The sequence below is a fragment of the Pleurodeles waltl genome, chromosome 8 (assembly GCF_031143425.1).
Source record: "Pleurodeles waltl isolate 20211129_DDA chromosome 8, aPleWal1.hap1.20221129, whole genome shotgun sequence".
Lineage (NCBI taxonomy): Eukaryota > Metazoa > Chordata > Amphibia > Caudata > Salamandridae > Pleurodeles > Pleurodeles waltl.
In genome coordinates, this window is record NC_090447.1 from 833,350,703 (window position 1) to 833,365,016 (window position 14,314).

At 39.5% G+C, this 14,314-nt stretch overlaps 1 protein-coding gene and 1 long non-coding RNA gene across 3 annotated transcripts in view; one reads left to right on the forward strand and one right to left on the reverse strand.

Annotated features, from left to right (window-relative positions):
• Positions 1–14,314, forward strand: part of LOC138250347 (uncharacterized) — a 105,745-nt gene that overhangs the window by 74,532 nt on the left and 16,899 nt on the right. The window lies entirely within an intron of this gene.
• ANKRD10 (ankyrin repeat domain 10) overlaps positions 1–14,314 on the reverse strand; it is a 74,724-nt gene that overhangs the window by 13,480 nt on the left and 46,930 nt on the right. The gene's annotated exons all lie outside the window — the stretch shown is intronic.

Sequence of the window (14,314 nt, forward strand, 5' to 3'; positions counted from 1 at the left end):
CAATGTGTAAGGATTTGTCCACACCCCTTATAAGGAATCAGTTTTAGTTTCCGGTACAACAAATCTAGGAGAAGGACTCTAACCTCTTTTCGAAAACACGCCCAGGAGCCGGAGATAACAGTCCCCACAGTTTTGCATCCCAGGCAACTTGAAGTACCAACACTGAGCAAATCTGAAGCCTTTTCCAATTGATAGGCCTTACTGGTTTCAATCACAAAACCAGGCTGCAGAAACAGGGTGAATAATGTTAACTTCAGTAAGCATAAGCCTATTGCACAACCCATCTGAAATGTTCAAAAAAGTCTACATATTAATTGGCAATGCTGGCTTAGTCAGCATGTGCAAAATGTGGAAGCACGGACGACCAAAAGAGATTACCGGAATAAGAAGAGTAGTATTTTCAAATTAAAGCAAACATGAGCAGAAAAGCTTAGCGGATTAGGGGCAAATCCTGATCATTTATTGGAACAACCCACACAAACATAAGGGACAGTGGTGTTGAGACTGGGATACACAGTAATGTTTAAGATATATTGGGTTGTCTACTTCAATATCCTAACAGAAAGGACAATGTATGCATGTAGACTATTGCTTCAATAAACATTGTCAGAAGTAAGTTTTTCTGGGAAGGCTTTCAGAGACCATAAGACAAAACGAATACAAAAGTAGAAACAACAGCAAAAACGTCAAGAGAAGTTCCAATTTAAGAAGATCAGGTGAACTTAAATGCCTGAAGAGGATGTAGTTAATATTACGGGAGTGGTTGAGCCAAACACAGAAACCGTAATCTGATCCCAGCACTCTAAAAGAATTCCATAAACCACACGGTCTACCAAATGTTCATTTCTACATTTGTTCGTGCACAAATATGATGAAGCCTAGATTGAATTATTTAAATTGAAATTAATTTAGAGCTTCCATTCAATACTAAGTAGCAAGATTCTACTGAATCGAAAAAAAATAACATTTAATGAACGTTTGTGTAGCACTATTTTTCAAGTTACTTACTATTTCCAACCTGTTTAAGGCGTAGAGGAAGACAATGCAGGATCATGCAGTTGTAGGTGAGTCAACTTTAAGTCATTGCAACAGAAAATGTCTGGTTTATGTGTCAGATGTAGAGGGCCATGTCACCGTTTAATCCCTCTCCATCAAATGGAGATTGTAACTTGTTGAAAAGGCAATTAAAAAGGGGCACTCAACATTAGGACCTCAACACAGATTCCTAACCTCAATAAAGTGGGGATTTGTTGTCCAATCTTCTATTTATCTTAGACAAGATTACCGCTCCAAGAAGCATTGTAAGATATACGCCCCCTCTGGCCCTCTTTGCACTCACGCACACATGGCGTCAAAAATACTGTGTGAAAGGGACCAGTTTAATTGGAGGCGAAAGGCTAAAATGGTCATGAACTCTACATAGTATTGCACACACAGGTAATTCCAGCAAAAGGGGTGGCGAACAGAATGCTGAATTTTGTAAACAACACTAAAATTGCAAGAGGAAAGACTGCACCTCAGAATACCAGGAGAACACATTAAAGAACACTGGTCCAAATATTTAGCACTGCATACACTCACTTAGGTGTAGTCCATCGCAAGGGTGGTCAAAACTGATCACTTTTTAGAAATGCAATTTGGCCAGGAAAAGCAAATTAACAGAATTGTACCTATAAAAACAGACAGACCTGTGGGAAAGGTATGCTTAGCAATTTATAATATAATGTCTACCAAAGAAGAAACAATCTATGAAGATACAGCTTGTAAAGAATATACATGCTTTTTAAGTACAGATCAAATAAAGTAATACCAATGAGCTCCCTTGAGTGCTGATACAGTAGGCTCCAAAAAACCCAAAGAACATCTTAAACACAACGAGGGACTGTTAGTGCCTAAAGAAAGGGTTCTATCCACGAGGTGTGTGGGAGGATAATTTTAAGGATACAAAAAAATAATCACAAGCAACCAAGCAAAACGTTTAAGCGCATAAAAAAAAAAAAAATAGATAAAGCACCTGCCACCGTAGTGCCAGTTGGAGGAATTACCATCTCCTTTGTGAGGTGATACGGTATTTATTATTTTGTACCAAGAGATTGAAGCCCCTTACTGAAATGTAATTGTTTATGTAGGAATCCTCAAACAAGAGATCTATTGACATGAATATATGAATTTATATAATTGATGTTTTTAGCGCTCTTGCTATCAGTTTTGCCACTGCACAGTGCTCTAAATAGCTAGGTACTAACCTAAAGTGAATAGCACTAAATATACAAATCTAGGAATAAGGATGGTCTGAGAAATTGTAGAAGGAATTTTTTTTTATGAGAAATAGATTTACATATACTCGAGGGAAAACCAATAAAATGGAAAGAGTATAAGAACAAACCTTGCTAAACTTGCCATTGTTGTGCTCGGCATACTTTTCCACAACTACTTGCCTACCTGTAGTTGCCAAGACGGAGACAGGCGAGTATATTCACACATACCTGAAGATGAACAAGCAAAAAGGACAGAGTTTAAGGGGAAACCTTGCCTTTTTTGTGATTGGCGTACTTCTCCACAACTGGTTGTCTCCCCTGTAATTAGGAAGGCGAAAAACTCAATTTCTGTTAGATGCACTATTGTTAAAAGATGAAGACCTGGGCACCAAGTCTATTAATCCCTCTGTAAACCACATTCAACCCCCAGCCTCAAAGAAAGTGGGTTTCAAGATGCATCCACGTAGAAATGCTTGCTAATATTTCAGAGGTGGGCACATGCCTTTTAAAAGGGAGAGATGCAGACAATGCACTCTGAAATGAGGACGCTTTTTTCCAGACTGCGGATCAAGGTGAATATAAGAGAAGCCACATTAAAAGTTGCTTTTCCCTTTCCTGAACTGTCATGTTGTTACAAATATAGAGCTAATCATATATGACAAATAGATAGCTAAAAGACAATGTTTTTTTTTTTGTCTTCAAGGAAAGCCTGAGAGCTTTTGTGTTAAGTGCATAAAGCCTTCACTAACGAACCTAAAGACTCTCTGCTTAGTGGAAGGGCTTAGGGGGCTAAAGATAAGGGAAGAGGTTAAACAGGTTGCGATATATGTGAACTCCCTGTATGTAAAAGGTGAGCTAACACTGGCAAATCCCAGATGCTTCAACTACATCCAATCGCCCATCAGAAGAGTGTCAATAATCTGGGCAACAAAAATATAAAGTTGCAATAATAAACATGAGTTACTTATAACTTTCTGGAGGTTATAAAGCAACAAGTGAAGTATTCGTGACCCTTCCAGCCTTTTCAAACCCAGCTCTACTGTACTCAGTAAGTCCGTTATCTTCGGATCTATAGTTAGTCAAGTAGCTAGTGAGAAGACTCATCACCTGTAAACTGCTCTATGTAGTCCTACTGCGGTTACCTGCACTGTAACAAAGCTGGTGAGACTTGCCAGCTTTAAAAAGCCTGTGACTATGTCAGAGGTCCCAGAGATGACATTCAGAGGCTGGCAATCTACGCCCCAGGTTTACAATATAGGCACGGTATTTAAAATAGAAGGCTCTAGGTATTTAATAGCTTCTGTTGCTTTAACAGCAACCTATGTACTGTTAGATAGGCAAATAAATGAATAACCTGCAGGGGAAGCTAGCCTGCCAACCTCTCAAAATAGTCCCAACAGGTAAATTGAAAATAAGCTACCAAAAACTGCACTGATTTGCCAGAGGGACAAATTAGCGTTTTAATTAGGACTTTTTGACCAAAGATTTCCAGGGTACCTCAAACAGCAATGCAAACAAAGTTAAACTACACTGCGCACTTCAACATACAAATGATTTTAAAAAAATTATAAAAATCACAGCTCCAAAAAAAGCTTTAAAAAAAGTCTTTATTAACATTTCAAATGATCAGCTGTGATTGGCATGTTACGGTAGTAACGTTACTTATGGTATAGGCCCAACCATCCCACTCAGAACTTCAGGATACAGTTCACAGGCCTGAACACAATGGCTGAAACAGGACATTCAATTCCACTCTAACAGGCAAATTACAGTAATCCGCAAGACAAGTGGGTCCAAAAAAGCTTTCTGTTTGCAAAACTTGCCAAGAATGAAAAAAATTAAATTGTTTCTCAAAAGGATGAAATTCCTGGGACTGAGTCAGCTTTATGTACCATCACGCCCTTTTACTCCACTTTCTTAACAGCACTATGCCCCTGCCCTTTAAGTGCCATCCTGGTGATGCACAGCAGTTTTACCCAAGACTAGTTTTTAACTGCACTTTTATTAAGTTCCAAGCCTTGCCTGAACATAAACATTTGATTTAGAGCGGATGGGTTATTCAGCACATTTGTGCTTATATAAGCCCCTTCTCCACTCCTCCTTCGTCCAGGGTTTTCCAATGTATATGATGCTTAATCTATATCCTTTTGCAATCAGTGACCTCATCCTCATGCTGCACAGCAAGGAGTGTCTAGAAACTGCAGTGACCTGACTCGGGGAACCTGTGCTGCCTTTCTGGGATGCCCCATTTTCTTGACTTGTTGGTACTCTTCCTCTCCCTCGTGAAAGTCCAAAAAAAGGCCTTGAGTAAGAGGAAGCAGATCTGCCTTTTTCATGGAAACGAGACGCTTGATAAGAAAGACGAAGAGTAAAATCCTGTTAATCAATGCCTGAGTGGAGAGCACCTTTTGGAAGTGCGTAACCATGAGGAACATGCACCCTGACTGGCCATAATCAAATACAAAGAAGAAGAAAATCCGAAATAAGTGACAGAAGATATGATTGTATTAAGTGCAGCTATTGGAAAATACTCAAAGCCACCAATCCAAAAGTGTAGAGGACATGCAAGGAACATTCCAGGAATGTAAGAATGGTAAGCCTACATTGCCATGACCCAACTCTAAACCTTCCCTGAATTCGTAGGACTCCTATGTCACCTAAGGCGCAGGGCAGCATAATATTAAGGCTAAGGCTGTTCTTCCTTATTCTAGAACAGTGTTAACTGTCTTTGTAGTCCTAATATTTCTGTTTAAAGGAGTTCCTGTACTGATCTTAAATCTCAGTTCCACGGTTCTCATTGGGTGTCTGCAACACATGATTTCTTTTTTTTTATCTTGGACCAGAAATTCACAATATAAGGATCCATAAAGTATGGTCCACCTTGGGGGAATTTATCTGGCTTGTAGCTCATTACTGGCACCAATAATCACCATGTGATTTTGATGACATTTTGGAACAGCAGTTCAGTTCGGTCAAATGTGTACATAGTGTCCTATGGCAAATCACCACCAGGAATTGGTAACCTCTGTAAAAGATTATGACCTTTGTCTTCAGACAAATTGTTTAGCACCAGAAAACCATATTTTTGGGGGGCGAGGAATCCATATTTGTTTTTAAGTGGTAGTTTTGCGATATTTGGAACATCTTCATGCGTTATGACATTTTTGGCAAATTCCCAACTTCTTGAATTCAAACTACCAAGAGGTTCCTGCCCCAGCAACCAAAGCCAGAAGGAATGCAGGTCAAGGGAAATGTGTCGCAATTCTTGATACAAGAGCACCTTTTGTTCAATTAAAGTTGTTAACAGATACAGTGGTCTGAAAAATAGATCTATCACGCAGAAGGTGTCCAAAACAATTGGGAAAAGATCAAGCAACCATGGGTGTCAACCTGGAGGTGCTCTGAAATCAATGAGGATGGAAAGGGATGTTTCTGTAAGAAGCAATAGCCATCAATTTATATATGCAAGAGGCTCCCTGTGGGATACTGGTTTGCTGTAACGTAATACAAGGCTGTGTTACTTTGTTGAAAGTTGTCAATAAAAATCCTTCTTAAAAAATGTACTCCAATAAATGTATGTAAATACAAATTCATCACTTATACTTGGAGTTGAGGAAACAAGATAGGGCATGAAGACAACTCACTTACCACAAAAAAAAACATACAACAGTAGAACTATTTTGTCTCGCTACTCCAAGACATTAGACAGTTTGCAAACAGAGTCCCAATAATAAAGGCCTGGAATAATTTCACCAAAAATCTCTTAATAGCACACAGAGGACTGGGTAGCTCTACTTACTCTGTCACTACTCAAATACCAGAACACTGAACTAAACACAATGCTTGAATTAAAACAAACAAATGATTGAATTTGTAATATCCTCCATGGAAAAGTTCTGAAAGTCTTTAGTACGGTTATAAAACTTTTGAGTTTGGACAACCAATTAACCCACCTGTGAAAAACGTGAAACTGTTTAGACCATGAAAATCGTTGTGGAAAAGTTGTTTTCTACTTTTGGAGGGCAGAAGACCAAACTGTAAACTCTCTGCATACACAACTTTTGAAAATGTGTACAGGGAAACTAACAAAGAATATTAAAAAGTCTGGGACATCGGGCGGGGGGCACCCCACTTCAGCAAGGGGTCACAATTAGTAGAAAATGATCACTATGTTTGCAAAATGCAGTTCCATGGTTTACAGAAAGAAAAAAAAGACAGCAGATTTCAAAAACTGCAGCGCAGAGATCCATGAGTATGATCACTGCATTTGATAATGGAGGCCAGCACAGTCGCATAAGAGGACACTATCTTGAAGCCAGGTGATAAGAATGAACAGGGAGCCTTTCAACATCCTGGTTATTTACAATAATGCCAGTCAGATCGCCAAGAAAAAAAACCTTACCACAGAATTATGGACGCAATAGTGAAACAGTGTATGAAGAAATGAATAGTTCCTGCATACAAACACCTATGGACAGCACACCATAGGGACAGTGGAATTTGTAGGTTTCAAAATGAATGGAAAATAAGACACTTTTTGGCAGCAGTACTGCTGCAAATTAAAGTTCATTAAAAGATCTTCAGTTATCCAGAGCGAAGAGTTATCAAATAATTTAATTACGTGTTCTAAAGCAGTACATGAAGTGTATGTCCTTCATAACATTCAAGAAAAAAAAAAACAGGAGCAGCATTAATGAATGAAGTTTAACCTGAGGGAATTAGAAATCAAGAAATACGTAATACACTGTTCCAACCAAAAAAGAACGAAAACTAATGGCGGGGGTCCTAAATTTCAGGAGCAAGAAACCTCACACATCCATAGGATGTCATACTTCATCATCGGTACTGCTCCTCGTCAGACCGGCGCTGCAATGTCTGACGGGCACCACCCCTAATGGGGGGGCTCTTTGCCGGAGATCTTTTGCAATGATGGTGCCGTGACTCCAGAAGTGAATGAGTGAAAAAGGAGATCGAAAAAAATCGTGGTTAAAATTGGCTCACCAAACTGCCACTGGGTCGATAGTTTTATTGGACCAGATGGACGGTCAGGGCCAAGATTAAAAGATATATATAGTCAAAAGAGTGAACCAGAGGTAACGCTCAATCACTCTGTATAGGATAGTGAAGGGGGGAATTGGGGATTTTCCAAAACCTACCCTATCATGGGTCAACATGTTTCGCATCCTGGTGGTCCATACGGATCCAGTGATGCTTCATCAGGACCTAGATGACTACGTGAATCTCCAATTTATATGAGCCACATATGTTTCCTAATACGAGTGTACAGTTTAACAAAGGCCAGAGATTATCTGGGAGAAATAACCGTCACTTACATAAAAATGGAACCACTAATTCCTATTTGTCGCCCGTCCTACATTAGAGAACGAGCATCCTAGGAACACATAGACCTATAATCCAGCGTAATTAACGTTTGGTAGATACGATGCTGGTGGGCGGAGAACCTACCCAGGTCCGTGGTCCCTGCATAGTGAATTAGAAATCATCCAGGTGACTGATGCACATGCATCTGCCATTCTTCAATCTGAGAGATGCTGAGGTGAGCATCTAACAATGTGTTTGCTTTATTGGATGAATGGTTTGGAGGAGCAGAAGGACTTTCTGGAAGTGATACAAATGAAAATGTGTTCCACTGACAACTGCATTGAATTACAGAATGCTTGAGGTGTAACTTAAAAATAATCCCTAGTTCTTTTGATTTATTTATTTTACATGTTTTAAGGGTGGAAAATTGTAAAATTCTACACCAGTCGAAAGGGAGTGACACTGGACCCTCCAAAAGCCTTACAATTAAACCCTCTGTTTTTATCCATTCAGAAGAGAAGCGTTCCTTGATCAAAAAATTAATTTGCTGAAGACATACTCCAATGCTTGCATGTTTCTCTGCATCGTTTTCCAGACAGAAGTCTTAAGAATCATCTGCAGAGATCTGGTATTGGACCAGGTATTTATCTAGTATGTAGATACTGAACAGTAGGGAAGACCCACTCCACCCCACCAGAGATACGTGAATATAAGCCAGGGCCAACCTAGATATTCCTGCTCATTCAATAAGCCAACTGAACAGGATGGCACTGTCTGCCACATTGGAGTCTGAAGAAAGATTGAAGACTTAGTAATGCTTGCTAGCCTTTATCCAAGTCAGATTGGGTCCTCTCCGTCTTCCTTGATGTTTGAAAAAGCAGACCCTGTAACCCACAACAGTCTGAAGCCTGACTAGTGGTCATTCAGAATAGGGTTCTGCCCCCAAACACACTTGCAATTGTTTAACTTTTTTCTAAACTTTTTTTTTTTTTTTAAATAAAAGGATAGTCTGAGATTTGTTGATAGTTTGTTCAAATTTGGGGGTCTGCTAGGGTAAAGTGGGTGTAGGAGACATGAGCAATGGGGCTGTAATGGACTGGAAATATGACTGCAGTATTGGTAGAGATGGAATAGTGAATATTTGAGCTGATCATCCAGTCTTTAATCATTTAACGTCTCGGTTATTGCAACATCTTGTATTTAGGTATCACCAGGCAGGTTATAAAAAGAAAAAAAGACTGCAAATTGTCCAGAAGCGGCTGCGAGATTATATCAGCCTAAATTTCAAAGTTTCACAGTTCAAAGCTGTGTGTATGGTTCACCAGATCATGAATATGCAGGGCACACCCAGTTTTCTGTATTTGCTCCAGCACTACAATTATACTAGGGCATTAGGATTAGTCGCCTCTAATTTGGTTTGCTTGTGATACCCCACTTTAGAACAGCAAGGAGGGGAGGATACTCTGTATGAGCAATATCTCTGGTGTTATTCAATAATTTGCCTACACATCTGCAGAAAAGTCCTAATCACCTCTGTTAGGAAACAGTTGAAGACTTTGCTGTTTGCAGCCTAGGGTGGGTTTTATGTTGGAGGCAGTCACAGTAGAAGCAGGTAGCACTAGGAAGCCTTTTTGGGGACCGCCATGCGCTGCATAAAAAAGTATAACCTAACATTTTAGCCTTGAAGAAGTCCAACAAGTCAAGGCAATGGGTCTTGAAATTTGTTGGTTAGAACTGGTGGTTGGACATTTCTTGGAAGATGAAGAACTCATTCCTTTGGTTCAAGGCCTCGCTGATGTGTTCGGCAAGATAAACCATTTTTTTTTTTTTTTTTTTTTTTTTTTTTTTAGTGTGAGGTAGCCTCTCCTGTGAATTCTGCAAAGGGTCCAGTCTGCTGCTGACAGCGAGGTATGCCATTTACCTACAAGGCTGTAGAAATTAGTGAATGAGAGGAACTTTTGTGGTGCTACTCACACACATATAAACCTCTTTCTAAATAAGTGTTTCTGAAAATCTTACACAAAGAATATCTTTGCTAAATTTGATAGTATGGATTAGTGAAAGAACCAGCCCAAATACTAGAGTTTCCAGAAAAACACTGTAAATCTGAACCCTATAAGAGACCAAATCAACAGAAGTGGCAGAGGACAGCAAAGAAACCAGAAGTCTGAGTAATGCATTGCATTGCACACCCAAGATACGCGTCAACCGCATGATAAACCCATCCACAAACTACATAGGTTGGAAAAAGTTGCTATTACACATAGAATTTAGTGGATCATGATTAGAGGAACAAGGGTTTAACTGCTACTACGCAAAAACAATTCCAGAGGGAGGAGAGGCAGCACAAACCAGTCAGTTCAGGTACTATGGAAAGTCTTGGCAACCTAGTGCACTTTGACAGACTGCAAATAAGTTTCCGAGACAAAGGCTAACAGAGGTTACATGATGTGCAATTAACAGAGTATATGGACAACTATTTGAAAGAACTAACGAAGGAAAGGGGGACAACCATGAAAGAGGCATGCACAAAATCTGTGGCTATGAGGATGCCACCAAGATGTAGTTTGCATACATGGAGGTGCAGGTTGTATTCTAACCCTTCATATAGCTTGGTTATATGGCTTGGTTTTAGGCATCCAAGCTTAGTATCATCTTGTGACCCTTGCAGTGAACAGAGTCAATTGAGTGTAAAATATTTAGTTACTGGCACTCCACACAGTGTGAATTCCTGATGGATTTGAATGGGCTGTGTTGGAATCACATCTTTCAGTCAAGCAGCCAGAATAGTACCAAATATTTTCAAACCTATGTCTAAAAGATAAATGGAGCAAAAGGAAATACCTGCAGTGCAGGTTTTAGCTACTCTTGGCACGTCATAGGTGCCACCCTGCATGAAATTGACAATAAATCCATTCAGTGCACGGATGGTAGGTGTTTAGGGGTGGATAGAGTTGCCGCACTGTGAGCTTCCAACCCAGATGAAACAACATTTCTTTTAGGCTGGATGTTGCCATAAGGAAGCTGTCCATGCCAGACACCAATATCTGTGTTTAGCTTCTAAAATTGCTTACATGACTTCTTCTACCATAATCATCTCCTCTTGACCCTCTAGTAAGTTTGAGAGTAGATTATGGAGATTACCTTGCTCAGCAGTAGCCTCAACACCTCCCATTTCACATTTCTGCTTGGTGCAGCTCTTCATAGAAGGCTTTAAAACTATCTGCCTTTTCTCACTTACTCCTCCTTCGTCCTAATATTATTTACCAGCATATTTCTGGTATTTTCGTGCCCTCATAGAAAATTGAGTTCTATCTGAACTCGAAGCAGTCCATATCTAGCACTTGCAGCTCCACCCAGAAGATCAATACCTCAATATAATGTGATGTGTGTGCTCACTGGTTTATTTTCCTATAATAACACATCTGTCACAATGTGTAAATATGATTATAGCATTTGCATCTATAAGTGTTTCACTACTGAAATTTTTGAGAATAAAAATAAAAAAAATAATAATAATCTTAATTTACAGTTTAAATCGAAAGCCAAAGTTTGTAAATAAGTATGTGCATGGATAAATACGGGGCTTTAACTAATACAATTTTATGTTCCCTGATTATTTTCCATAGGAGTATCATGTTAAAATCCACATGAATGTATACATCTTATGTGTGGTTATGAATCTACTTATTTATTTGTGTGGTTATGTATCTACCTATTTATGTATTTTATTCTTCTTCCAAAAGGTTCCTTATCTCCACTCAGACTTATCCCAAACCCCTTTACTACCATAAACTCCCAAATAACCTTTTCAAATTCACCTCTTCCCCCCCCCCCCCCCCCAAAAAAAAAATAATAATATCCATCTTTTATCTGATTCATTCAACTACCAGGCTATCGGACTGCTCCCAAATCTCCTTTACTACCATGAACTTCCAAATAATTCTTTCTAAACTCTCCCGTTCTCTAGCCGTCCTTTATCCTATTCATCCAAGTAACAAACTCACGTCTACAGCTCCCAAAAACAATTTGTTTCCCACTACTCATCCAGCAATAGTCCACCTTTTGGTTCTGGCATAGCATGCTACTCACTGAAAAAACATTTCAACACCTCATCAGGGGTAGTAAGCGCGACACAAATACATTTATATATTACAGAGTCTGTAACATTCCGTTTTCCATTTCAACTCCCATAGAAAAGCTTGCTTTCTGCTTTAGAAAACGAAGTCCACTTAACCAAATTTGGCATGGAAACAGAACATAAGTCAAGTTTGTGCCTTTTCTTCACCTGTTCAGTATAAACTCATAATTTTTAAAGACATCTACATTACAAAATTGTGTCAGGCAGGGAAAACATGGCCTACAAAAATGAAGATTGTTTTCTTTTGACAATTGAAGATCCAAGGATAGGTCTGTAAGGTTTTTTCTTTTTATTATTAAAAGAAAAAAAAAACGTAATTTTGTTTGACAATTAAAAAAATAAAGTGAGGAATGAGTACCGTGGCCATGAGAGCCAGCGTTTATGCCTAGAATCCACTTTGCCAGCTCTTTTACAATGCAGAGATGTTTCAAAGGCTGGCATAGGCGATAGCAGCAAGCTAGGCCCTGCACCTAGAGTCTCCAGCACACTGTGAAATGTTATGAAAACATTTTTGGCTTCTTTTAGCAGCCAACTACTCCAGTTAGCAGCACCGCCCAGATTCACCCAAAGCAAATATGGACATTCACATTCAGTAAATGACAATGACTTCTCTCTCCTAGAGGCTTTGGCCAACGTTAAGGTTTTACTCCAACTCATCAGCTTCACCTAAACCTTGGAGTGACAGACTATCTCCTCCAGAACCAGTTTCCTAACTGACATCCTGAGGATCAGCCATCAACTGCAACATGGCAATGACCAGCCATGAAGATCCCGGGCAGCATAGACTTTTACTACTCAGATGGTGATACACTGGCTTACAAAAAAAAATATATATATTCAGCATGCTTAATGCCCCTGGCCAATTTCAGGGTATTACTTCAGCTTTAGTGCTGAAGCACAGTAGATGCCAATACAGAATCACACTAGAGAACTGAACACTTCTTCCTCAAAACACATGCTGAGGTGTTGGGAAAGAACCACTAATAGTGGCCCAGCACCAGTTTGCCTTAGGGAGAACTCTAGCATCTCAATATTGTGGTAGGAAGGTTTATATATATAAAAAAAAAAAAAAAAACTGACATTGGCAGCTACAGTGTTGTACAGTCAGAACACAGTGATTATTTCAAGATCTTCTCCAGAATTAGTGTATTATCAACTCCTCTGGTCAACATCCTGCAGAGCAGAATGCCAAATATTTTCTACTGAAAAGACTGAACACGTGCCAGCGGACACAGCCTTCTATGCTATAATGTACTGGGAAGCCTTGAGAACTCCAGGGCCGGTAGAGGAAGTGGAGGCATGCTCCAGCCAGAGTTGTTGCTTTACAGTCTACATCAGTATGACCTGGATGAAGGGATGGTAGCCCCATTAAAAAAAAAAAAAAAAAAAAAAAAGCTTGACAAAATATTTTCTCAGCCAGTGTTGTGCTATGAAATTCAAGGATCAAGCCAACCTCAATCCTCTCAGGTGGCAAAGTCAGTCACAAAACAAATCGCCACTTTTTCTGGTGGGCACTAGAATATGAGCTAGTAGCACTCTATTGCTTATGGGGAGAACAGTGAGGGTGACATGTAGCAATCACATAATCCTACCAAGCCAGCACACTTTAATGGGTCTCCTCCAACAAGAGGACTGGTGAACTGGGGTGGTAAAGGGTAAAGGCAGGGATAAGAGGAGACGACAGTGAACAACATGCAACAGGAGAGGAAGTGAGAGTGGGATGAATGTGGGTCCAGAAGGGCCCTAGGCCACTCCAGTGTTATGTGTTTTGCTGTTCTAGCATAAGCATCTCTCCCTTACATTTAAAGATGGACTTTTTTTTTTTGTTGCTTTTTTTGATGGACAACATCCTGGGGCAGAGCATCTCAAAGTGCCCGCCAATAGGATGAGCCAATGTATGTGAAAGTCCCAAACCCATATGTAGGATCCAGTACTCAATGACTGAATTAGGGAGAAGTAGCTTTAAAAGTTATCCGTTCACTATGCACCCAACAGTTAGTACTTCAGAGAGCCATCACACATGAGTAATAGTATTCCTGTCAGCTAATGGATTAACTTTAAAAATACAACGACGAATATATGTATTTTGGTGAATGTCCATTAATACCTTGCCTGTTGAATTTAAATTGTAATGCACGAACATAGATTATTTTGTGTGGGAAACTAAGAATTGGTTTATGGTATCACATGTATAGGGTGGACCGTTTGTGTTTTGTTGTGCATTTTATTTTATTTTGGTGATTGGTAGCACTGTGACCATCTGTGTAGGTTAACTTGGTAGAGTACCAATGTGGGTGTGCTTTAGTAGTTGTTTTTGGCTATTTGGTGTTTAGAATTAATCATTTAAAGATTTGATAACTAGGAGAATCACTATTCCTCTCACACCACTGGGTGCTTACTGTCTTCTTGCTATTTAAAGGGTATCCTAAATTTTACATTGAGCATCTTATAGTTTGAGCATTTTGGTTTCTAATACAAATTATGTATTCATAATTTAGAGCCCTGAAGAAGTCGTTGGGGACAAAAGGACTCTCCCAAGACGAAACACGTGTTGGCTCAAAGTGTATCTTCATGAAGGATGTTGATAATCAGA